At 48.2% G+C, this 22,917-nt stretch overlaps 1 protein-coding gene across 1 annotated transcript in view; it reads right to left on the bottom strand.

The window, feature by feature from the left end:
• BRD4 (bromodomain containing 4) overlaps positions 1 to 19,980 on the bottom strand; it is a 98,591-nt gene extending 78,611 nt beyond the window's left edge. The window contains exon 1 of the mRNA XM_050769449.1: positions 19,737 to 19,980. The gene's annotated coding sequence lies outside the window, so the exon portion shown is untranslated. The remainder of the gene's footprint in view (positions 1 to 19,736) is intronic.
• Positions 19,981 to 22,917: the final 2,937 nt, after the last annotated feature.

Raw genomic sequence — 22,917 nt, 5'->3', positions numbered from 1 at the left:
GTGAGAGGATAGCTTGAGCCCGGAGGATGCAGGCTGCAGTGAGCCAAGACTGTGCCACTATGCACTCCAGCCTGGATGACAGAGACCGTGTCTCCAAAAAAAAATTGTGAATGGTGGCTGGGCACGGTGGCTCACGCCTGTAATCCCAGCACTCTGGGAGGCCGAGGCAGGCAGATCACGAGGTCAGGAGCTCGAGACCATCCCGACTAACACGGTAAAAGCCCGACTTCTCTACTCAAAATACAAAAAATTAGCTGGGCATGGTGGCAGGCACCTGTAGTCCCAGCACTCGGGAGGCTAACGCAGGAGAATGGCGTGAACCCGGGAGGCGGAGCTTGCAGTGAGCCAAGATCGCACCACTGCATTCCAGCCTGGGCAACAGAGCGAGACTCCACCTCCCAAAAAAAAAAAGTCAGACACAGTAGCTCACGACTGTAATCCCAGCACTTTGGGAGGCCAAGGCGGGCAGATCACGAGGTCAGGAGATGGAGACCACCCTAGCTAACACGGTGAAACGCCATCTCTACTAAAAATACAAAAAATTAGCTGGGTGTGGTGGCGGGCGCCTGTACTCCCAGCTACTCGGGAGGCTGAGGTGGGAGAATGGCGTGAACCTGGGAGGCGGAGCTTGCAGTGAACCGAGATCACGCCACTGCACTCCAGCCTGGGTGACAGAGCAAGACTCTATCTCAAAAAAAAAAAAAAAGTGTGAATGTCATGAATTAGTAATAACTATTTAATATATTAATATTTATATTTAATAATCTGTAATCATAGACTAAAAGCCAAGCAGGCTGCATCATTTGCCCCACAGTCTCCTAGCACATGAACTCAGCAGGCAGGAGGATGGGTGTCATCCACCTTGCTTACCGCTGACCTCCAGCACCTAGACTAGGGACCTCCAGTCCCCAGCACTCAACACAAGTAACTGCTCAATAACCAGAAACATCAAGTGCTTACCAGAAAAACCCCATGATGAGTGAGAGGGAGGAGTACACATGCCAAATTTAAGAACCTCTGCCTCAGGAACTCAGGGGCCATCCTGCCTGAAACATCGATAGGGGATATTTTCAAGTCATCTCAACCACTGGTTTACTCACTCCAGGTGGACCCACCACTGGCACCTTCTAGTACCACAGCTCAGCACTTCCCATTTTCCACACACAAACATAATGTGCCAAAATGTGCCAGTCCTTCTCCTAAAACCCTGCTCACAACATGGGGGACATGGGGGTGTGGAGGCATAGAATGAATGAAATGAAAGATGTCAGATAAAGCAAATTCCAAAGAGAAGTGGGGAATTTTCTAGGCTCCAAGAACAGAGGGCAAAACTAGAAAACATGATACTTACCTAGGTCACTGGAGTTCACTCTAGGATACATTGTTTTGGAAAGAAATGCCCTTCACCATTCCCGAGATTAAAGCAAATTCACTCATCTGTGTTCTTACTACACATGGGCCTGGCTTTCTCAAGTCTGGGACCCTGCTGGGACTCCATTTCCAACATCCTATTGGGAGGAGACCTCACACCCATCCTCCTGGCGATACCCAACACCCCCAAATCTGGTCTAGAGCCACCCTTGCATTCCAGGTTTGCACATCCAACTGCTTCAATGACAGCATCCATGAGGATATCCCACAAGCTCCACATGGTCAAGGAGCTAAAGAGACCCCATTTTCTCTAAAACCTGTCAAAACAGGTTGATAACAGCACTACTGAGTGTTCCAAGCCCCCATCAAATGCCCAACTTACCACAGGGGACAGTGGCTACCAGGCTGGATAACCCAGCTGCAGAACATTCCCAACACTGCAGAAAGTCCTCCTGGACGGCACTGCTTTGGAAATTGGGTAGTAGTACACTGTAAAATAAATAAGGTCCAAACCAGACCTCGGAAGATGGAGGGAATGGGGTATGGGGGATGTCTGGAAGAAGAATCAAATGAACTGAATGAGGCAACAGTGAGTCACAGAACCCAGGAGCTCAGGGTGCCACACAACAGGAGTGTAGGTCTTATCCTATACGCAATGCAGTTTCAGGGTAGCATAATCATGTTGCAGTCATCTATTCTATTTTGATTGTGTATTTTTCAACTGGCTTACTAGTAGCACTGTGCGTGGAGTTTAATCACTTCTACCATTTTCTCTGGACTGGGTTTTTTTTTCCCCCTCACAGGTATTCAGAGCCAATTTCCTACTGAATGAGATCATATGTCATTTTACAAAGTCAAAGATAAGATGTAAAAGTAAAATCCTTCAGGGCACACCTGTTAAATCAATCACCACCTTTCTAGCACAGGGGTATTAGGATCTTTGTGCAACAATCTCCACCACTGGAGACATTAGGATCTCTGAAACCCCCGCCTCACTCACTGTCATGTCTGCAGTATATACAGCACACACATGGGAAACTCCTCCGTTCACCATCAAATGCACATGCAGAACGCAGAATAGTGTCTGATTACCGAGTACATCCAGCACATACATTGGACATGGATGTTGACTGAGTCCCATTTGGTGTGTCTGAGGCAGGCAGGAAATTCCCTTGGAAACAGAATCCTTAAGGGGATGGGGGGGTGGGGAAGCACCCATGAGCTAAAACTCAATTCTACCCTACAGTAAGCAGCACTTCAAGGGCCAGGCATGGTGACTCACGCCTGTAATCCCAGCATGTTGGGAGGACCAGGCATGTGAATCAGTTGAGATCAGAAGTTAAAGACCAGCCTGAAAACATGGTGAAGCCTCATCTCTACTAAAAATACCCCCCCCCCCCACAAAAAAAAACCCAGTTGGGCGTGGTAGCAGGCGCCTGTAGTCCCAGCTACTTGGGAGGCTGAGGCATGAGAATCACTTGAACCCGGGAGGTGGAGGCTGCAGTCAGCTGAAATCACACCACTGCACTCTAGCCTGGGTGACTCTGTCTCAAAAAAAAAGCATCTCAAGACTGAGCAGCTCACCATAATCCTGAAAGATCATCCAGTTCACACCACCATTTTAATGAGCCTGGGGCACCTGGACTAAAGACACCCTCCATTTTACTGACTTCTCCCCAATCCTCCCACTTCCGTACTCACAGACTTGCGCTGAGTAGCAAAAGAAAAAATGGAAGTGAAGGCCGGGCGTGGTGGCTTACACCTGTAATCCCAGCACTTTGGGAGGCCGAGGCAGGTGGATCCCCAGAGGTCAGGAGTTAAGAGACCAGCCTGGCTAACATAGTAAAACCCTGTCTCTAATAAAAAAATAGAGAAAAATCAGCCAGGCATGGTGGCGCATGCCTTTAATCCCAGCAACTCAGGAGGCTGAGGCAGGAGAATCACTTGAACCTGGGAGACGGAGGTTGCAGTGAGCTGAGACGACACCATTCCATTCCAGCCTGGGCAATAAGAACCAAACTCCATCTCGAAACAAAAAGAGAGGAAAAAGAAAAAATGGAAGTGAAACTAAATCAAGGCAACTTGGTTCTCTAGCGGAAACTTTTTCAAGATGAAGTTAAATTCCACTCTTGTGAATGTCTTCATGAGAAACTCCTCAGGAGGGGAGCACTGTTTTTACTGACCAGATGTCTGGGTGAAAAGGAGACCTGTTCAGTCAGCGTTCTGCATCCATCTTCTGACCATCCCCTCACCCTGCTGAGCATCTCCAAGGGACAAGTAGTTGCTTTCAGACCCGTTCAGGTCTCTGTCTAAACCTCTGCTGTCCTCACTGAAGAACCAGACTGAACGCTAGCCCCCTTCCTATGCTCCCAGTTGGAAGGTCTCTTCCCTCTCACGCTGCCTTGCCTGGACGTCTTGGAGAGCACTTCTGAGCTGTACCCTGTGCTCATTGCACATCATCCAAACCATCTGAGTTCATTGAGAACAAAGCTGAATATGGTGGATTCCCACAGCTTGTGCCACAGCAGTCAGGAGCTAGCAGGCTCTGGAGACAAGTGCTCCCAACTACTTACCAGCTCTGTGACCCTGCAACCCTGCCCAAGCGACAGCTCTCCAAGCATCAGCTTCCTCATTTGCAAAACGGGATGATACTAGTGCCCAGTGTATATGGTTGTTTTCTGAGGACTTAAGGAATGCATACAGTCTTAGAAATACTCGCTAAGACAGAACAATCAGCACCAGTGACCTCAAGCTCAGGGTCTGGGGAGAGCAATGTGGCAGTGAAGTGACCAGGTCTGCAGCTCCCTACATCACCATGGTTGACACAGAAACTGGACTGATGGATGTTTGGCTCCACCACTTCAGAATAGGCATGCAGTAAGTAACAGAAAAAAATTAAGGAAGATGTCAAGCATTCAGTCAGAAAATGTAGTTTTATACTTTACAGGGAAGCCTATTCATAGACAGCTATTTGCTACAAACCCTGAACTTTTCAGAGTCAACAAAGATAAGGACTGCTGTAAGGTGAACAATGGGAGTGGGGGGCGGCAGGGGGTGGTGGTGGTGTTCAGAAGGTCAGGGGAAAGAGACACAGGCCAGAAAGGGTAACCAGCTCTCACGAGTGCAAAGGACATCAGTTACCAGAGCAGACAGGCCCAAAGACTGAAGATAGGCAAGCTGCAGGCAGCATGCTATGAAACTCAAAAGGGCCCAATAGAGAGACTGCTCCAACACTGGAAATTTAAAACTGCATTCCTGGGATTACAGATAGGTGAGCTATTATTTTGAAATAGACGAACATGAATTGGTATTATTTCCAGGCAGCTAATCTGTCAGCTCAATGGTTTCCTACTGTCAAAAGGAAAACAAATGAAAAGTCTCATATACACACAACTCTAATACTTGGCAGCTTTTTATAACTGAAAAGTGCTTCAGAGCCAAGTAATTTTTAATGAAGATTACAAATGAAAACAACCTACACAGAGATAGCACCACCTTTCACAGAACTCTTTCACATACATGATCTTATTTCTCTTAATTACAGAATAGAAAGAGGAAATTGCTTAAGTTACAAAAATCAGGCCTGTACAGTAAGACTGCAATCCAACTGAGCAGAGAAATGGGATTAATAAAAGCCAAGACCAATGGTAAATGAATGAGAGAAAACATCCATTGGCACATACAAGTTTAATCTTCAAACTATAGAAATTATTTAGGGAGGGGTGAAAGAGTCTGTAATAGGTGCTATTCTTAGAAGTAATAAGAGTTCTTTTCCATCCTCTGACTCAACTCTGCCCCAATTACAGAAGTATGAATTATTCAAGTTTATGGTATTGTATTTCCTATTCCTTCCACCAGGCAGGGATGTGAGGAAAAAGAGAGAGGCACTGTGTACACTGCTTGCTGTAGCATGCCGATATCCGTAAACATAAGCATGTCATGGTGAAGAATGGTACTTTCCCACAGGCTTTCTGCCTCAATCTGCAGGTTCAAGTGCATACATAAGCAAATGTCCCACAGCAGAGGGCACACATTAAGCCACATAAGGGACTACAGCATAAATCTCGTAAGCCTACCCACATCCAACACCACCACATAAATAATCAGGCTGGCTAGAAACCATTCAGTTACCTTCTGCAGCAAAGGCTCCATAACAGCAGCAAATCATGGAGACAGTTTATAAACAGCAGCAGCTTCAGTGAAGAGCCCTAGTACCAAGACCCTCATCTGTGGCCTCTGCAACAGACCCAATTCTGGTACATTCTCAAATTCCTTATCCCCAGGAAAGAGCACAAGCTGACAAAGTTGGGGGCACAGGAGCCCTGGGAAGGTTCACACCACTGTTGACATGTTACCTGACAACTCTGTGAAACCTCTGGAGGATTTTTACAAGGACAAACTAAAATGGGTGATCCACCCTGTTTCCAAGTTGTAAATGTCTACAAAAGAAAGACAATGTGAAAACCAGCCTGGCACAGTGGCTCACCCGTGTAATCCCAGCACTCTGGGAAGCAAAGAAGGCAGGAGGCTCGCTCAAGTCCAGGAATTCAAGACCAGCCTGGGCAACATAGGGTGACCTTGTCTCTACAAAAAAAAAAAAAAAAAAAAAGGCTGGGAGCGGTGCCTCACACCCGTAATCTCAGCACTCTGGGAGGCCAAAGTGGGCAGATCACTTGAGCCCAGGAGTTGGAGCCTGGGCAACATGGCGAAACCCCGTCTCCACAAAAATACAAAAAATTAGCTGGGCATGGTGGCTCACACCTGTAGTCCCAGCTACCTGGAAGGCTGATGCTGCAGTGAGCAACTGCACTACAGCGTGGATGACAGAGTGACACCTTGTCTCAAAAAGTAAAACTAAGCTAGGCATGGTGACACACATCTGTAGTCACAGCTACTCAGGAGGCTGAGGTGGGAGGATCACTTAAGCCTGGGAGGTCAAAGCTGCAGTGAGCCAAGATCAAGCCACTGCACTCCAGCCTGGGCAACAGAGCAAGACCCTGTCTTAAAAAATAAAAATGAAAAGTATTCAAAACCATCAAGAGGCAGGGTGAGGTGGCTCATGCCTGTAATCCCAGCACTTTGAGAGGCCGAGGCAGATGAACTGCTTAAGCCCAGGATTCCAGACCAGCCTGCCTGAGCAACATGGCAAAACCCTGTCTCTACAAAAAAATACCAAAATTAGCTGGGTGTGGTGGCCCACGCCTGTAGCTCCAGCTACTCAGGAGGCTGAGGTGGGAGGATTACCTGAGTATGGGGAGGCTGAGACTAGTTAGCCGTGATCATGCCACTCCACTCCAGCCTGGGCAACAAAGTGAGACTATCTCCAAAACAAACAAAAAAACCCAAAAAAGCCATCAATAGCCTTTTAACCAACATTGTAATAAATTTTTCTTCCTCAGAGTAAAATCAGGAAATTAATTCTGGTACCTGGTCTTTAGAGTTCAATGTTTATGCCTATGTGCATTTTTGTGGAGAGAGGATCCAAAGCATTTGTAGCATACTCAAGGAGACCTCCAGCCTCCTCTTAAGGAGTGATGATCTAGAGAGAAGCAGGGCCAGTCCCATTCTCAGCCACTAGACTCAATTATTTTGAGCCTCCTAAAGGACCGAATATTTCCAACAGTAAGAACTGTAGGAAAACAATTATTACAGTAGAACTTAACACTTGTTTTTGATTATGGAAATCTGAGAAGGCTTTTTGTAGTGCTTAAGGAATGCCAAGCAGCAGACTACAAGAACCTGAGTGTGGAAACAGCTTAGTAAATAGCAAAATTACAACTGTAGCTTTTGCAGGCATGGAAGATAGATGACTCCAGTCTCCTGAAGTAACAAGTTACTCATAAAAATATACCATATAAATTATATAAGTTACCATATAAATAACAAGTTGTTATTTATATAACTTGTTATTTATATGGGAGAGAGACCTAATATGCAAATACAATTTCAATCTTGTAAGCATTTATTGAAACTTTATATCTACCTGGTCTCTTATCCAAGATTTTCCTGAACACTTCCTCAACTGTCTAAGCTGGTCTCACTCCTGTGCTCCCTTCAGGGCTGTTTTCCCGCCAAACTGCATCCTTCAGCCTACCCAAGTGACTCCTGAGACTTGGCATGACTTCTCCCAGAGCTCCTTCTATGCCTGACACAGGTAAGATAAACAGTGTATTTCATCTTCTATGAAAATATTTGGGATACATACATCCTTAACTATCTTCAGTCTACCCTTTGTGAGTAACTCAGTTCTGAACTATTTTCCACTAATTCTGGTTTACAAACTAGTATGCCAACCAAAATTTCTTGCTTCAAGTTCGGGAGTACATTTTACTTTCAGTATAGGACTGTGGACCAGGCATGGTGGCTCATGCCTGTAATCTCAACACTTTGGGAGGCCAAGGCGGATGGATCACCTGAGGTCAGGAGTTTGAGACCAGCCTGGCCAACGGGGTGAAACCCTGCCTCTACTAAAAATACAAAAACTAGCCGGGCATGGTGGCACATGCTTGTAATCCCAGCTACTCGGGAGGCTGAGACAGGAGAATTGCTTGACCCAGGAGGTGGAGGAAGGGAGAGGGGAGGAGAGGGGAGGGGAGGGGAGGGGAGGGGAGGGAGGCAGAAAAGATAGACTCTGTCCCATAGCATCCCATCTAGCATGCCTCATATCAACAAGCAAGATGCTGCTGGAGCAACTACTTGGGTTAACGGAGTGGAGGGCAGAGACCAGCTACAGGCGCCATGCTTGAGGCAAGCCAGTTAAGCATTCCCATTCTGCACATGGTCAGAGATGGGCAATGACCCAACCTAGAATCCACTGCCATCAGAGAGCACTACTGGGGAAGACTCACTCTTGACCTTGAGGTCAGAACATTAGTGATAGAGAACAAGTTCTGAAGTCATTGTGAAGCCCCTAGATTCAACTGCTTCTAAGCCTCCTGTTGCATCAGGCAACAAATCCCCTTTTGCTTCAGCTAACTTTGTTATTTATACCAGAGAGAGACCTAACTAATACAACCATTTCCTAACAGTCAACTGAATAAAGTTAGGAGAACAACATCTGAGAATAATTGACAAGTAGCTTACCACACATGCACACAAATGACACTCTACATACTTCTTGTTTCACCTGTGGCAAACTACTAGACCTTCACCACTCCATGCTTCTTCAACTTCCCTCACATCATCCCCTATAAAGTTCCTAAAATACAGTGGGTACAGGGAAGAAAAGAAACTACAGATCCACGCATTTCACCTGCTACTAGAAAGCGTATCCAGAACAGTCATCATTGGGCAAATGAAGAAACTGATTGCAAAATGGCACGCGCGCACACACACACACACACACACACAAAAATCAAGGTACTCACAATTGCCATCAAGTAGCATGGAAATCAATGTAATTCACACTCCTCTGACATGACCCCCCCCGAAAGAAACACATTTTATCATGTACACAACACCTAAGATCAAAGCAAAGGTTTTATGAAATATCTTTGAAAATTGGGACACCCTCTGACATTTCCCTTTTCTCCCCTATACACCAACTGCAACCCACTAGATTTGTTTCATGACCCATAGGTTTAAAAACACACAACGAAGGCTGGGCGCGGTGGCTCACGCCTGTAATCCCAGCACTTTGGGAGGCCAAGGCGGGCAGATCACAAGGTCAGGAGATTGAGACTATCCTGGCTTACACAGCGAAACCCCGTCTCTACTAAAAAATACAAAACAAAGGCCAGGGAGGGGGGCTCACGCCTGTAATCCCGGCACTTTGGGAGGCTGAGGTGGGTGGAGACCATCTTGGCTGACACGGTGAAACCCCATCTCTACTAAAAATAAAAAAATTAGCTGGGCGTGGTGGCAGGTGCCTGTAGTCCCAGCTACTTTGGAGGCTGAGGCAGGAGAATGGCGTGAATCCGGGAGGCGGAGCTTGCAGTGAGCGGAGATCGCGCCACTGTACTCCAGCCTGGGCAACAGAGTGAGACTCCATCTCAAAAACAAAACAAAACAACAACAACAACAACAACAACAAAAATTAGCCAGGCGTGGTGGTGGGTGCCTGTAGTCTCCGCTACTTGGGAGGCTGAGGCAGGAGAATGGCGTGGACCACGGAGGCAGAGCTCGCAGTGAGCTGAAATCGCACCACTGCACTCCAGCCTGGGCAATGGAGTGGTCTCAAAAACAAACAAACAAACATACACACAAAGAATTATTTTCTTCCAATTAATTGGGAGGCTAAGGCAGGAGGATCACTTCAACCCAGAAGTTCAAGTCCAGCCTGAGCAACACAGCAAGACCCCATCTCTTAAAAAAAAAAAAAAAAAAAAAAAGAACCGCTTTCTCTTAAAATCCAGATTCTGGTCAATTTTCTCTGGAACCCAAACCTATCTGCCCTACTTTATATACGAAAAACTGAGGCTAGAGTGGATAGGCAACGGGTCCAAGGACACAGACAGATGTTCCCTGCTGACTGCCCCAGCAGCCCAGTATGGCCCAGACTGGCACCCACCACTGGGCTGGCAGGTTCCACCTCCATGTAGTTTTTTTGTTTCAACTCTCATGATAATGATCTGCTCCCACAAAATGTATGTTTCCTCGAACAGTACGTAAAATTTTCAAGTATGAAGTCCCCAAATTTTTCTCACCCTCTTCCCTTTTCTTTACACAAAACAAAACCTCAAAGGCTAATCCACCCATAGACGTGTATATGTTACTGCCTGAGAAAGAACAACTGGTGACATTAGCAACACACAAGGACATGAGAATTACTAATTCACGTTTCTGAAAATTGTGTAATACCAAGCCCAACACCACTCCCCTGGTGCTGGTTGACAGTGTACCAGTGTCTCTTGACATAAGAGCAGCTAGGAACAAATAAAGAGTTTCAGCCTTGAGTGGGGACCAAGACAAGGAAAGGAAGGTGACCACACACACTAAGTAGGAAGGGCCTGGACAGCATTTCTCACACTTTTTCAGGCAGAGAGCAAAACCAGCACTCCTTAGCCTCCATCTTTCTCGAGAGTCCCAGGCATCTTTATACAATTAGACATGAGGCCCAGGTCAGAACCCACATGGTCCCACTTTTGTCATTGTGCAGGCACACTGATCCCATTTTACAGAAAACTGTGGCTTACACAGAGATGATGTTAACTCCCCTGAGGTCAAGGCCAGAAGGGGGCGGGGCTGGGACTGCACCCGACAGCGAACTCCATGGTGTTCTCTCTCCTTTCCCGCTCTGGTACACAGCTCCACCCAAACCCAATCAACGCTGTCTGCCACAGCCCAAGGTCCCAGAAACTTCCAGCTGGGCAGAACAGGCTAACACATGCCTGGGGCAGCGGGGGTGGGGAGGCGGAGGAGGGAGGGCGGGAAGGAATCACACAACAGTCTACACCTAGGATAAATGAAAAATAGAACAAATGTCAAATTTATTCACATTCTCTTAATTTGAAGTTAATGCTTAGATTATGTGACCAACTTCTAAAGAAATCTTTCAATTGCATTTTACACAAACAAAAGGCAACAACTTTTGTGGAACTGGATCCCAATGACTCCTAGTAAGTAACTGGAATTAACTACTTCTTCTGGCCAAAAGGCCCAAAGTCAATGAGCAGTAGCCAGGCTCCCAGTCAGGACCTCCACACATCCAGCTGCCAGGATTACTCTACCAAACTTTTCAGGGAGACCTCACATCTTCCTGGGGACCAGAATTCTTTCACCAAGCCCACATGCCAATATAATTAGAATCAGGGCCAATGGAGGCCAGAAAGATAAAAATGTTCCTGTGTTCTGGAAAAACTTTGGCCCCCCAGTGCCTTCTGGCTCTCTGACCATGTCTTTGTGTTCAGATAACCAGGTTTTCATAAGATAGGTAAGTTACGTTTTAGGCTTGAGGATACACTGAGCCAGCTTCCCCTGCTGGATCATTTCCCCAAACTCTGCAGCAAACATCCCAGGGTGGATGCCCCCAAAGCTGCTGCACCTCCACTAATCCCATTATCACTGTTCTTAATCTCATTAAAAGATAAAAACAAACACAATCCCGCTTTCAAGCACCTCTTCCACTGGTCTCCACTCAGAGCTCACTTGGAAGAGGTGGCACCTCTAGAAGGCACCTGGTAGGCCGTAGTATCACCCAGTACCATGCCCTGGATCAGCTGGTGCACCTCCTGGCTGTCAGCAGCTCTACTCTGACCCCTGGCTTCCTCTTCCCACTTCTATTCTTCACCTTGGGCAAGGACAGCAGTAGCTAACCTTGAGAGGGCACAGCACTGCTGCCAAGACCTGTGCTGTGTGCCCTCTGAGGCACTGTCTCACTTTACTCTCATCTGAAAGATGGGCCAGTGAAGCTCTGGGAAGGCTGAGTGACAGACTGAATGTCACACAGCAGGTAACAGGGCCAAGTGTCTAACCAAGGCCTGAATGTGCCGTACTGGTGTTATCAGTTTTTGGAGCAAGGCAGCAAAAATGAGATAGGACTGGAAGCCAAGAGGCTAATCAAGCCTCCAAGGTCACCCTCCCTAGAGCATTCCAGTAAGACTGGACTGGGCTCATACTGCTGGGTCAGGAGACTTGATTTCAGGAAACAAAGTCCAACTCTGGGCAGGAGAGGGTAGAAAAGTCAAAGAGCTGGCCGGGCGCGGTGGCTCACGCCTGTAATCCCAGCACTTTGGGAGGCCGAGACGGGCGGATCACAAGGTCAGGAGATCGAGACCATCCTGGCTAACACGGCGAAACCCCGTCTCTACTAAAAACACAAAAAATTAGCCGGGCGAGGTGGCGGCGCCTGTGGTCCCAGCTACTCAGGAGGCTGAGGCAGGAGAATGGCGGGAACCCGGGAGGCAGAGCTTGCAGTGAGCTGAGATCGCGCCACTGCACTCCAGCCTGGGCGACAGAGGGAGACTCCGTCTCAAAAAAAAAAAAAAAAAAAAAAAAAAAGAAAAGAAAAGTCAAAGAGCAAGAGTTTAGAGACACTTCTTCTCACCACATTAAAAAAGACACATTTTGTTTTCATACATCATAATTTATGGGAAAAAACAATGTTTAAAATCTCACCCCTATAAACAAGACACTGTCAATCTCTGATTGGAGAAACGGAAATACATGCAACCTTTCCAGAAAATAAGTTAAATCAAGTTTTCAAAAATATACACTCCCCAATTCAAAGATAAAACAGAGAAAAAAAACAGACGCGGCGGCAATCCCAGCACTTTGGGAGGCTGAGGCGGGTGGATCACCTGAGGTCGGGAGTTCCGGACCAGCCTAACCAACACGGAGAAACCCTGTCTCTACTAAAAATACAAAATCAGCTGGGCGTGCAGGTGCATGTCTATAATCCTAGCTACTAGGGAGGCTGAGGTAGGAGAATTACTTGAACGCGGGAGGTGGAGGCTGCAGTAAGCTGAGATCGCGCCACTGCACCCCAGCCTGGGCAACAGAGCAAGACCTCGTCTCAAAAAAAAAAAAAAAAAAAAAAAAGAAAACTTGGAAATCATATCCAAATGTCCAAAAATAGCAGAATTAAATTATGCTATTCATATGATAGCTAAGCACCCAGTTAAAATGGAACATTTTGGAAATGTTCACAATGTAGTATTTAAAAAAAAAAAAAAAAAAAAGCCGGGCGCCGCGGCTCACGCCTGTAATCTCAACACTTTGGGAGGCCGAGGTGGGCGGATCACGAGGTCAGGAGATCCAGACCATCCTGGCTAACATGGTGTAACCCCACCTCTACTAAAAATACAGAAAAGAAGCCAGGCGTGGTGGTGGGCGCCTGTAGTCCAGCTATTTGGGAGGCTGAGGCAGGAGAATGGCATGAACCTGGGAGGCGGAGCTTGCAGTGAGCCAAGATCACCCCACTGCACTCCAGCCTGGGCAACAAAGCAACACTCCATCTTTAAAAAAAAAAAAAAAAAAAAAAAAGGCTGGGCGCTGTGGCTCATGCCTGTTATCCTAATCCCAGCACTTTGGGAGGCCCAGATAGGCAGATCACTTGAGGCCAGGAGTTCGAGACCAGTGTGGCCAACACAGCAAAACCCCATCTCTACTAAAACTACAAGAAATTATCCAGGTGTGGTGGAATGGGGAGCCTGCAGTCCTAGCTACTTGGGAGGCTGAGGCATGAGAATGGCTTGAACCAGGGAGGCAGAGGTTGCAGTGAGCCAATCTCTGCACGGGTGATAGAGTGAAGACTCCAGCATGGATGACAGAGCAAAAGTCTGTCTCTAAATAAATAAATAAAAATTAAAAACAAAGAACTTCACTACAACCCAGTTGTGTTACTCAGATACAGACAAATAAGTGGAAGGAAAGAAAATGGGATTAAGAGATCATTTTCAACCATCATTTTAACATCCTATATTTTCCAAATTCCTTAAAATGACCACACGCTATTTTGTTTAAAGAAAAAAAAGGCTTACAATCTCGTTTTCAAATGATGTGGACCAACCAATGTTGTTCCTCTTCAGGACAAGGACAACACCAGTACAGACGGCTGCTCTGCCCTCACCCTGACTCAGAACTCTCTTCCTCTACTTCTTCAGAGTGGACTACATCCCATGAATTACACTAAGACATGTGGACATGGTTTAATTGAGGTTGGTAGCTTGTTTAGAATGAAAACAAACTGCTTTAAAACATCACCCTTTACAATAATGGAAGTGCAAGTTTGGGGTGCATGTTCTCTATGGAGTAGCATTTCAAACTGTTCTGTAACCAAGCACAATGTAAAAAAACCAAACAGTGACCAAACCATGAAGGCAGTATTACAACATGTCAACATGAGATACCCTTGCGGTTGCATTTCCTCATTCATTTAAACAGTTACTCAGTATCCCATTAAGCTTTTAACCCTTCTACTTAAGTACTAGAAAAATCAATGCCATTAAAAAGCTGCTGTGCATCCTCAAAAACTTGAACATAGATATATGACCCAGCAATTCCACTCCCAGATATCTGTCGCAGAGAAACTAAAATCTGTACACAAAAGGCCAGGCACGGTGGCTCACGCCCGTAATCCCAGCACTTTGGAAAGCCAGGTGGGTGGATCACACTTGAACTCCAGAGTTCAAGACCAGTCTGGCCAACATGGTGAAACACAGTCTCTAATAAAAATACAAAAATTAGCCGAGCGTGGTGGCAGGTGCCTGTAATCCCAACTACTCAGGAGAATGAGGCAGGGGAATTGCTTGAACCCAAAACCCAGAGGCGGAGGCTGCAGTGAGCTGAGATCATGCCACTGCACTCCAGCCCAGGGGACACAGCAAGACCCCGTCTCAAAAAAAAAAAAAAAAAAAAAAAAAATTGTACACAAACATATTTTAACAGCACTATTCACAATTGTCAAAAAGTGAAAACAACCCAAATGTTAACCACTAATGAACGGGTAAACAAAATGTAGCATAGCCATATAACGGAATATCATTCAGTTATAAAAAGGAATGAAGTACTGACTCACGCTACACAGCAAGAACCTTTAAAAAACAGTACAGTGAGTGAAAGATGCCAGGCACAAAAGGTTACATATTGTAGGATTCCTGAAATATCCAGAACAGGCAGATCTGTAGAGGCAGAGAGTAGATGAGTGGTTTCCAGGGACAAAAGTGGTGGGGGGTGGGCAGGAGGATGGAGAATGATAGGTAATGGATTTCTTTTGGGGGAATGGAAATGTCCTAAAATTCGTTGCAGTGATGGCTGCAAATCTCCGTAAATACATTAAAAAACCCATGATTGTATCATGTATAACAACATTTATCTCAAAACTATTATTTTTTAAAAAAATGTTTGGTAGGATTTTACAATATTATTATGCTCAAATTATACATAATTGATGTTCAATAAACGTGGAGGATGAACACGCTAATAATAAAGACTATGCATATTAAAGTCATTATACAAACATCTTTCAGTCTTTCCTTGTACATAGTAAGGGCTCAGGGACCAATTGTAGAAACGGATTGGTCAATCATGCACACACAAAAATCAAAATATTTAAAAATGTGTTCAATGTTTAAAAAAAAAGGATCAGGTTTTCACTGACAACATGAGATTCACATTAAGAAATGCTACCCATGTGTGTTTATTACCCACTACTCCTGCCTCTTAAAAATACTTTTTGCAGGTCAGGGTTGAACCACAGCGCAAAGCCACTCACCGCACTTCAAACTGTTAAGTGGGAAATGTCCAGTAGTGCATGGAAACACACTGCACGCCAGGCTGCTCGGACTAATAGTAAGTTTACTGCAACTCCGAGGGACCTTGGCGTTATCTGAGTTAAAACTCACATTCCTTGTAAGTCACTACTGAACAATTATGTCCACGGCTAACAACATTTTTTTTTTTTTTTTTTTTGAGATGGAGTCTCGTTCTGTTGCCCAGGCTGGAGTGCAGTGGCGCAATCTCCGCTCACTGCAAGCTCCGCCTCCCGGGTTCACGCCATTCTCCTGCCTCAGCCTCCTGAGTAGCTGGGACTACAGGTGCCCGCCACCTCGCCCGGCTAATTTTTTTGTATTTTTAGTAGAGACGGGGTTTCATCATGTTCGCCAGGATGGTCTCGATCTCCTGACCTTGTGATCCGCCCGCCTCGGCCTCCCAAAGTGCTGGGATTACAGGCGTGAGCCACAGCGCCCGGTCGCTAACATTTTTAAAGCAGAATTATTTGCATTTGGCATTATAGCATGCAAGATTCTTGCTCAATTATTTCTCCAGTTTATTCATTGAGACTATTTAAGGAGCTCTTCTAGCCACAAGATACAACATAATAAAATAGGCAAAGTCAAGCAAACAAAACCCTGCCCTCATCCAACTTACATTCTGGTTTTGTCTTTTGTTTGTTTTGAGATGGTGTTCCGCTCTTGTTGACCAGGCTGGAGTGCAATGGCGTCATCTTGGCTCACCGCAACCTACGCCTCCCGGGTTCAAGCGATGCTCCTGCCTCAGCCTCCCAAGTAGCTGGGATTACAGGCATGCGCCACCACGCCCGGCTAATTTTGTATTTTTAATAGAGACGAGGTTTCTCCATGTTCATCAGGCTGGTCTTGAACTCTCAACCTCAGGTGATCCGCCCACCTCGGCCTCGCAAAGTGCTGGGATTGCAGGCGTGAGCCAGCATGCCCAGCCCGTTCTGCTTTTTTTTTTTTTTTTTTTTTTTTAAAGTTAACAAAGAAATTTTATCTTTCCAAACTAATCTCTTACGTATTAAATGTCAGCACCAGCAAGGAATTCCTCACAATTCTCACCTTGCAAATATACACTCTTTTCTAGACACCAAAAATCACAAAGATTTATGAACCATTAGAGCCGTCTCCAATGGCAAGCTTATCTTTCCTTTTTACAGATTCGCCAGGGACATAAAGACAAACATGGTCTACTCTACCAGTTTATTCAAAATCAGAAACCAAAACATTTTACATTCACAAAATACGACGGACTACACGGTAAGTTTTCAGAATCAGATTTAACAGCCCAGAGTCTTCAAATCACTGAGGTGCCAAATGGTTTTTTGCTTTAAAAACAAAACAGGCAGGGCGCGGTGGCTCCGGCCTGTAATCCCAGTACTTTGGGAGGCCGAGGCGGGTGGATTGAGAGGTGAGGAGATGGAGACCATACTGGCCAACATGGTGAAATCCCGTCTCTACTAAAAATACAAAAATTAGCTGGGTGTGGCGGCGCGTGCCTGTAATCCCAGTTACTTGGGAGGCTGAGGCAGGAGAGTTGCTTGAACCCGGGAGGTGGAGGTTGCAGTGAGCCGAGATCACGCCACTGCACTCTAGCCTGGCGACAGACAGCTAGACTGTCTCAAAAAAATTAATTAAAAACAAAACAAAATGCAACATCTCAAATCTGTAAATCTCAAGTGATTCAATAACCTGAATTGTGAAACAAGAAAATATTGTTACCCCCACCTCCTAAAGCAAAAATGCAATTTAGTACAAAGATCACAACAACTGGCTCAAAAATGCAACTTCTGGAAACAAAGTCTAAATTCCTTTAAACAATTCAATAATTTAGTGGAAATTTTACTAAGTGGCCAATGATTCTCTTGTTATTCTTAGCTAAAAATGTTCCCTCGCTGTCCTCCAGACTAGTGAAGCTACGCATATAGCACCCCAGAACAGCCAAACAATCCTTAAAACGCAGCAGCTACCTTCTTATCTTTCATCTGTAGGCACAAAGTTCCTTATCTTCAGCAATTCCACTGGGCTGACTGCTAGCAAGATACACTGAGGTGGGCTCGACTCCTTCCAGTTAAGACCAACTAAAGCCATTCTGAGACCAGCTTACTCCAGTCTGAGCCTTTAAGATACTGTGTTTCCTATCAAAGTTATTCCTATGGTGGATAACAGAGCAGCAATACATTTTTTTCAGGTTAGGCTTTGCCTTCTCCATTTGATCAATCGAGACCCCGATCAATCGAGACCCTGAGTGGTTTATCTTTCCCTGGTTGAAGTTTTTGGGGGGAAGCGGTTGGTTATCTACAAGTGAAAAGATAATCCCCACCCAAATTAAACCGAAATAAGTGTTTTATAAAACTACTGACGGCCGGAAACGGTGGCTCACGCCTGTAATCCCAACACTTTGGGAAGCCGAGGAGGACGGAATACCTGAGGTCAGGAGTTTGAGACCAGCCTGGCCAACAAAAATTAGCTGGGCGTGGTGGCGGGCCCTGTAGTCCCAGCTACTCGGGAGGCTGAGACAGGAGAATCGCTTGAACCCCGGAGGGGAAGTTGCAGTGAGCCGAAATCGCGCCACTGCACTACAGCCTGGGCGACAGAGCGAGACTCATCTCAAAAAAAAAATACATATATATATATATATATATATATATATAGGCAAGGTCATAAAACAGATTGTGCCATCAAGATCTTTCTTGAAATTAAAAACACATTCATAAATCCTTTTGAGTATCGCTTTCTTTACAACTTCCAAACGACTACAAATTTCAAGGAATTTGTAGGGAACTTGACAGCTCCATTCATAAAAAACTCCCGACCATTGTTACAGCCCCAAAGAGCCACTGCTTTAGAGGTAAACTGCGACTTGGTTTTTGGGACCACAGACTGGTAGAGCCCTGTCGAAGGTAAGCAGACATTCCAATTCTCGTGAAGCATACATTCCAAGGGGTCACTAGCATCCAACACATACGCAGAGAAATGAGCCCAATGACCAAGACCAGACACCCCACCAGACTGCACAAAAAGTAAACAAGTAAACAAGCAAATAAAAATCTTAAAAACCAAAGCGTAGTCTCGAGTAAAAGAGAGGTCAGCCACCCAGGAGAAGCACATGACTCATGCACCGGCCTGAACCAAAGTATTTACACCGTCCACTACACCAGCGTGGGGTTTCCCATCTTCAAGGAAGGCCAAGCCTTGGGGGCATCTCAGCCGGGTGAAGCCATGCTATTTCCGTTTGGGAAGAGGGGGATCATTTTATTTCGCTGAATCACAACTCCCCCACGTCCCCACCCCAAACCACCACAACCACCACCACCACCACCACCACCACCACACACACACAACACTGCAAATAAAATAGGCCGTTGTAAGCGCCGGCGAAAACAAAGCGCCCAGCAAGGGGCTGCCAGGCTGGGAGTGGGTGCGTCAAGCGGGCCAAGCTCGCCCCCAAGGCACCGCTACCGCCCTCGGAGGCCTGTCCTCAGACCTGCGTGCAGCGGCAGCCACCTCCCTCCGGAGGGGACTTGCCCCTTTCTCCGCAGGGCTCCGGGGATCGCCAGGAAGGTGAGGAGATGGGGGCGGGGGCGCGCTGCCCCGACCCAGGCAGAAGGACCTGGGTGCCAGAGGAAGAGCGCGCCGAGCCAGGCCCACGTGAGCGCCGGGGCCGAGCCCGCCCAGAGGACCGCAGACCGGGACGGCGGAGCTCGCGGTCCCCGCGCCAGGCCCGGACTTACCCGGGCCGGGCGCGCCGCGGACCCCGCGGCGGCCGCTTCCTCCTCCTCCTCCTCCTCCTCACTTGACAAAATGGCGGCGGCAGGAAGTGCCGGGCGCCTCGGCCCGCCCCCCGCCCGCCCCCGGCCGCCCGCCCCGCCGCGGCGCCCGCGCCCCCCCCCCCCCGCGCCCCGCCGGCCAGCCCGAGCCCGGATCCGACGGCACCAACGGCAGGGCAGCCGCAAGCAACCCCGCCGCCCCGACACCAACGGCGCAGCCAGCCCCGGCCTGGCGCGAGCGGCGCGGGAGGCCCGCAGGCCCAAGCCCGCGTAGCCCCGGCCTCCCCGCCCCCGCGCCGCGCGAATGGCGTAGGTGGCGGCGCACCGGCCCCATTACGCAATGCAGGTTACGCGGGCCGCGCCGCGAGCCCCCGCCGGCTGCCCCGCGCCGTCCGCCACTCCGAAGGGCACCGGTCCTCACCTGAGACGCTAGGCCGCACGCCGCCCCCGCCGGCCGTCCGCCCGCTGCCGCCGCCCCCTCCCCGAGCTGCCTGCGCGGCGCCGGGGCCCGCCCGCCGCTCCGCCGAGGTCACAGGCCGCGCTCGCCCGCGGGCACCGCCGGCAGCCGCCGCCGCCGCTGCCGCCGCCACTGCTTCGGCTCCTCGGCTGCGGGAGAGCAGAACAAACAGCCCAGCCGCCGCCGCCGCCGCCGCCGCCAGCGCACTGACGTCACCGCGCACGCTGCGCGCTCGGCCCCGCACCGCCGCCGCCCGATGTGCGCGCCCTGCCCCCGCGCCCGGCGAGAACGAGCTCTGGAGAGACAGTGGCTGCAAGGTGAGTGGGGGACGCCGCGGACTGAGGGAGGAGACCCTACAGAGCGACGGAGCGGGCTGGGGGAAACGCGCGGACTGCAGGCTGGGCCTGCGGGGAAAGATCTGAAGGCTGAGAGAGACATCCAAAATACTAAGAAAGGTCTGAAGACAGACCCTCACAGGGAAGGAGGATAGTGAGGAGGGACCCTAAAAAGACTGATGGAGGAGACGAGGAGAGAGCCCTAAGGGAGGACCCCAGGTGAGGAGGCTGAGGCGAGAGAGCTGCAATGGGGGCGCTAGGGCTGGGGTGAAGTGGAGGAAAGGAGGTGAGGAGGCTGCGAGCAAGGCCGAGGCGGATCCTCCTTGGCTGCCCCTGGCCAGGGAGGTAGCACCTTTCTCCTCTTATGTCCCCCTGCTGACCTTCCTCCAACCCACCTTTTTTTTTTTTTTTTTTTTTTTTTTAATTTCTCCTCTTACATCCCCCTGCTGACCTTCTTCCAACGCACCTTAAAAAAAAAAAAAAAAAAAAAAAAAAAAAAAAAAAAAAAAAAAAGACATAGTCTTGCTCTGTCCCCTAGGCTAGAGTGCAGTGGTGCAATCATAGCTCACTGCTGGCCTCAGGCGATCCTCCTGCTTCAGCCTCCCAGGTAGCTGGGACTACAGGTGTGCACCACCACACCCAGTTAACTATTTTTTGTAGAGATGGGATCTCACGATGTTGGCCAGGCTGGTCTCTGTCTCCTGGACTGAAGTGATCCTCCTGCCTCGGCCTCCCAAAGTGCTAGTATTACAGGCGTGAGCCCAGCTCCACTGCGCCCAGCTCCTACCCATCCTTAAGACTCAACCCCAAGTCAGACCCGGCGCGGTGGCTCACGCCTGTAATCCCAGCACTTTTTGAGGCAGAGGCAGGCGGCTGGCTTGAGGCCAGGGGTTCAAGATAATCCTAGCCAACACAGTGAAACCTCGCCTCTACTAAAAATACAAAAATTAGCCCCATGTGGGCCGGGCGTGATGGGTCACTCCTATAATCCCAGCACTTTGGGAGGCCGAGGCAGGCAGATCACGAGGTCAGGAGATCCAGACCATCCTGGCTAACACGGTGAAACCCCGTCTCTACTAAAAATAGAAAAAATTAGCCGGGCGTGGTGGTGGGCGCCTGTAGTCCCAGCTTCTTGGGAGGCCGAGACAGGAGAATGGCGTAAACCTGGGAGGCGGAGCTTGCAGTGAGCCGAGATCAGGCCCCTGCACTCCAGCCTCGGCGACAGAGCAAGGCTCCGTCTCAAAAAAAAAAAAAAAAAAAAAAAAAAAAATGCCCGGTGTGGTGGCGCATGCCTGTAATCCCAGCTACTTGGGAGACTAAGGCAGGAGAATCACATCAACCCGAGAGGCGGAGGTTGCAGTGAGCCGAAATTGTGCCACTGCACTCTAGCCTGGGTGACAGAGCAAGACTCTATTTCGAAAAAAGAAAAAGACTCAACCCCAAGTCAGCTCCAGGACGTATGTGCCTACTCTACATGTGTGAGTCCGAGAGGAAAAAACATCACATGACCTCTTCGGGGGCTTCCAAAGCACCCCACCTGGCCACGGAAGAGCTTAGTAAACATGGGGTAGTTTTGAGATTCCTAAAAGGAGGAAGTTAGGCATATGTCTCTTGCAGCTTAAAATAATACTGTGAAATTTTCAAACCTGGAAACATAACCAGTTCTCCTTCCTTTTATACTTTTACATATATATATATATATATATATATTTTTTTTTTTTTTTTTTTTTTTGATACGGAGTCTTGCTCTGTCGCACAGGCTGGAGTGCTGTGGCACAGTCTCGGCTCACTGCAAGCTCTGATTCCCGGGTTCACACCATTCTCCTGCCTCAGCCTCCCAAGAAGCTGGGACTACAGGCACCCGCCGCCAAGCCTGGCTAATTTTTTGTATTTTTTAGTAGAGACGGGGTTTCACCGTGTTAGCCAGGATGGTCTCGATCTCCTGACCTCGTGATCCACCCGCCTCGGCCTCCCAAAGTGCCAGGATTACAGGCATGAGCCACTGTGCCTGGCCCTATTTATTTATTTATTTATTTATTTTATTTTATTTATTTTTTTTTTTTTGAGACGGAGTCTCGCTCTGTCACCCAGGCTGGAGTGCAGTGGCCGGATCTCAGCTCACTGCAAGCTCCGCCTCCCGGGTTCACGCCATTCTCCTGCCTCAGCCTCCCGAGTAGCTGGGACTACAGGGGCCCGCCACCTCGCCCGGCTAAGTTTTTGTATTTTTAGTAGAGACGGGGTTTCACTGTGTTAGCCAGGATGGTCTCGATCTCCTGACCTCGTGATCCGCCCGTCTCGGCCTCCCAAAGTGCTGGGATTACAGGCTTGAGCCACCGCACCCGGCCTATTTATTTATTTTTTAAGACAAGATCTTGCTCTGTCACCCAGGCTGGAGTGCAGTGGCTGGATCATAGCTCACTGTTACCTCAAACTCTCAGTCTCAAGTGATCCTCCTACCTCAGCCTCTTTAGTGTCTGGGTCCACAGGTGTGCGCTACCATGCCCAGCTACTTTTGGTATTTTTGTAGAGAGGAGGTCTCACCATGTTGCCCAGGCTGGTCTTGAATTCCTGGGTTCAAGCGATCCATCTTCTCAGCCTCCCAAAGTGCCGGAACTATAGGTGTGAGCCACCGCACCCAGCCCACTCTCTTAGCATTTTATATTCCCATCTTTAAAAATGGAAAGCAGGCTGGGCACGGTGGCTCACGCCTGTAATCCCAGCACTTTGGGAGGCCAAGGCAGGCAGATCACAAGGTCAGGAGATCGAGACTATCCTGGCTAACACGGTGAAACCCCGTCTCTACTAAAAAT

Source organism: Macaca thibetana, chromosome 19, assembly GCF_024542745.1.
Source record: "Macaca thibetana thibetana isolate TM-01 chromosome 19, ASM2454274v1, whole genome shotgun sequence".
NCBI classification, from domain to species: domain Eukaryota; kingdom Metazoa; phylum Chordata; class Mammalia; order Primates; family Cercopithecidae; genus Macaca; species Macaca thibetana.
The sequence above is the reverse complement of the archived record's forward strand: the minus strand, read 5'-3'. Positions and strand labels throughout refer to the sequence as shown.